General features: G+C 44.2%; 1 pseudogene; it reads left to right on the top strand.

The window, feature by feature from the left end:
• Positions 1–761: 761 nt before the first annotated feature.
• On the top strand, positions 762–3,226 carry LOC148511589 (uncharacterized; annotated as a pseudogene).
• Positions 3,227–4,164: the final 938 nt, after the last annotated feature.

Below are 4,164 nucleotides of genomic sequence, written 5' to 3'. Positions count from 1 at the left end.
GTATGAGACGTAGTCGACAAGCTGGGTCACAACCGAATGGACAGTGAAGTACCAGGGAAAAGGCAGAATCAGGTCACATGGAAGTCGAACCAGAAATCACCAAATGCAGTTCCAGGGCATCAGATGGAAACAAGTCACAAGGAATAGCCAAGGTCAGGAACAGGTAGACAATAGCACAAGGTCAAGGTACGCTGGAGCAAGGTATACTCTGGCACTGGAGTGCTCCCAGGAACTTCCTTATATAGGTCAAGGATCAATTCTAGCACCAACTAGATCTCCCCTATTAACGTGCCTGACCCTTTAAATCTTAAACAGCAATGCGTGGACCCCTATGGGAGCCGTGGCCACCTGTATGCAGCAGCCTCCGGCGGAGAGCAGAGAGAGCTGCTGACAGCGGGTACTGGGGACTTCTCGCCCGCTGTACTTTGCTGGACGGGACCCCAGCGCCGCTTTGACAATCAAAGCTCGGATTTGGTGAATGGCTGGGAGACTGACCAATTCCTGGTCCTATCTGGAGTCAGACTAGGCTGGCCTCTTTCACCTATTTTTTGTTTGTTTCTTAGAGCTCCTGGCTGTAGGCATCAGACAAAATCCAGAGATCAGGGGGATCACCCCATCGGGTCCAGATTAACAAGAGGCTAAGTGCTCACTTTACATGGACAACATCACTGTCTTCTGCGCAGACCAGCATTTGACGACAGACCTGCGAGATGTACAGCCGAGCTTCAGGAGAAAAGTTCAACTGTGGTAAGTCATAGGTGATGCTCTTCAGACAGTGGCATCTGTCATCCTCCGCTCCATTTCCCTTCACTATCAAGCCTGACTTCATCAAAATCCTGGGAGTCTAGTTTGGTGGAGAGGGTGCAGCCCTGAAATGTTGGGACAAGAGACTTGTGACTGTTCTACAGAAGATTGGACTGTGGAGCCTCAGAGACTTCACCATCAAAGGGAAAACACTTGTGTTGTGCAACGAGATCCTTCCTGCTCTGTAGTACATGGCACAGGCGTGGCCACCTCTGGTCACAGTCTGCAGGGTCATCACAAAGGCAGTGTTTCACTTCATCTGGGGCTCCAAGATGGACAGAGTGAAGCAGTCAGTTACAGTCTGGTCCATAAATATTGGGACATTGACAGAATTTTCATATTTTGGCCTCTATTCACCACCACAATGGTTTTGAAATGAAACAAACAAGATGTGCTTTAACTGCAGACTTTCAGATTTAATTTGAGGGTAATTACATCCAAATCGGGTGAACGGTGTAGGAATTACAACAGTTTCAATATGTGCCTCCCACTTTTTAAGGGGCCAAAAGGTTTGGGACTATCAACTCAAAAGCTATTTCATGGACAGGGGTGGGCTATTCCCTCGTTATTTCATTATCAATTAAGAAGGTAAAAGGTCTGGAGTTGATTCTAGGTGTGACATTTGCATTTGGAATCAGTTGCTGTCAACTCTCAATATGAGATCCAAAGAGCTGTCACTATCAGTGAAGCAAGCCATCATTAGGCTGAAAAATCAAAACAAACCCATCAGAGAGATAGCAAAAACATTAGGTGTGGCCAAATCAACTGTTTGGAACATTCTTAAAAAGAAAGAATGCACCGGAGAGCTCAGCAACACCAAAAGACCCGGAAGACCACGGAAAACAACTCTGGTGGATGACAAAATAATTATTTCCCTGGTGAAGAAAAACCCCTTCACAACAGTTGGCCAAATCAGGAACACTCTCCAGGAGGTAGATGTATATGTGTCAATGTCAACAATCAAGAGAAGACTTCACAAGAGTGAATATAGAGGGTTCACCACAAGATGCAAACCATTGATGAGCCACAAAAACAGGAAGACCAGATTAGAGTTTGCCAAACAACATTTAAAAAAGCCATTACAGTTCTAGAACAACATCCTATTGACAGATGAGACAAAGATCAACTTGATCCAGAGTGATGGGAAGAGAAGAGAAGGAAAGGAACTGCTCATGATCCAAAACATACCACCTCATCAGTGAAGCATGGTGGTGGTAGTGTCATGGTGTGGGCATGTATGGCTGCCAATGGAACTGGTTCCCTTGTATTTATTGATGATGTGACTGCTGACAAAAGCAGCAGAATGAATTCTGAAGTGTTTCGGGCAATATTATATGCTCATATTCAGTCAAATGCTTCAGAACTCATTGGACAGTGCTTCACAGTGCAGATGGACAATGACCCGAAGCATACTGCAAAAGCAACCAAAGAGTTTTTTAAGGCTAAAAAGTGGAATGTTATGCAATGGCCAAGTCAATCCCCTGACCTGAATCCGATTGAGCATGCATTTCACTTGATGAAGACAAAACTGAAGGGAAAATGCTCCAAGAACAGGCAGGAACTGAAGACATTTGCAGTAGAGGCCTGGCAGAGCATCACCAGTGATGAAACCCAGCGTCTGGTGACGTCTATGCGTTCCAGACTTCAGGCTGTAATTGCCTGCAAAGGATTTGCAACAAAGTATTAAAAAGTGAAAGTTAGATTTATTATTGTTTAGTTTGTCCCATTACTTTTGGCCCCTTAAAAAGTGGGAGGCACATATAGAAACCGTTGTCATTCCTACACCGTTCACCTGATTTGGATGTACTTACCCTCAAATTAAATCTGAAAGTCTGCAGTTAAATCACATCTTGTTTGTTTCATTTCAAAGCCATTGTGGTGGTGAATAGAGGACAAAATATGAAAATTCTGCCAATGTCCCAATATTTATGGACCTGACTGTATGTGCAACGAGCTCCTCAAAGGTGGGAAGGGAATTCCGGACATCCCAACCATGCTGCAAGCATTCTTTGTTTGTAACTCTATCCGTAGAACTCTTTGTGAAAAAAACAACAGCTCTGCAGGGAACTCCATGTCTCACTTCTTCCTCCTACCCTTTTGGGCTGATACAAGTGGGACAGCTCCACTCCTCACAACAGGGACACTTCCTGGTTCTACTTGGGCGTGGTTAAATCTGACTTGTTGAAACCAAAAACAATCCACAAGCTCATCAGGGTTAAGGAAATGATGTAGTGTACTCCATGGCTCCCTTCTGCAAAGACAAAGCATGTTTTGGAGAATGTTGGCTCTAAGAGGCTACCAATTAGACACAACGACTTGGCATGGATGGCCATCCAGGGGGGAGTGGGTCTGCCCCTCAGGTCTTTCATGCACTCCTGTAACCTGTGCAGTACATACATTGCCCATGGTGCACCCACCATGAGTAAACATCTATGCACCTCTTTTGGGACTGTTTTTCTGCACAGGCATTGTTGGGTTCCCTGGAACATGAACTCAGAGACTGTGCTCATGAACAGCCTTATGTACCACTCGATAATTTATGGACTATTTCCTGGCACCTATACTTATGAGGCATTCCAGGAGGTCTGGCGCCTTATGAACTGTGTTAAGGACGCTTTGTGGTTTGCCAGGAACTGCCTCATTCTGAAAAGAGAGAATGTAGATACAGGACTGTTGCAAGCTGATCCACTGTCTGCTAAGAAACTTCACCATCATGGAAAGTCCTGAGGAAGAAGAGGATTAAACCCCTCTACTTCTTCCCTTCTCCCCACATGTGACTGTTCAACTAAGGCTTGGGCTTGGGCCAGTGACTACCATCCCACAACCCCTTACACATTGCTCAATGTTTTGTAGGAATTTCTTTCTATTTATGCATCCTTCCTTATATGTATATGTCCTTCAATAAAGCTTTGAGCATGAAACTCACTCTCTCACCCTTTTCCCCTACCATACCCATTGATCTTGTTGACTGTTATATTGTTTGAGAAATGAGTGAATAGAGCAGTACATGATGTATAGTATGGGATATCTTATATGTTAGTAATGCCCTATTATGTATGAATGATTCATGTTTTGTGGTGTAGCTGTGCTGTGACACAGTGCACTTGAATGTATTGTCTTATGTGTATTTTTTCTATATTTATTCAATTAAAGACAACTTTTTTTTCAATTAAAAAAATAGTACATGTCAAGGTTGCCCTGACTCCCCCCCGTAAATTGATCCTGGCCATAGAACCTCTAGCAGCGCAAATTCGTGGCAATTCAAGAATTTCCTGTATCAGGATGGGACCCTCTGACCAAAAAAATCTGTATGGTGACCTCCTATCGATAGTGGACTCTCCTCATTGATTGCTGCCACTA

The sequence above is a fragment of the Taudactylus pleione genome, unplaced genomic scaffold (assembly GCF_031769625.1).
Source record: "Taudactylus pleione unplaced genomic scaffold, aTauple2 ptg000303l, whole genome shotgun sequence".
Classification (NCBI taxonomy): Eukaryota; Metazoa; Chordata; class Amphibia; order Anura; family Myobatrachidae; genus Taudactylus; species Taudactylus pleione.
This window is presented reverse-complemented; position numbering and strand designations above follow the sequence as displayed.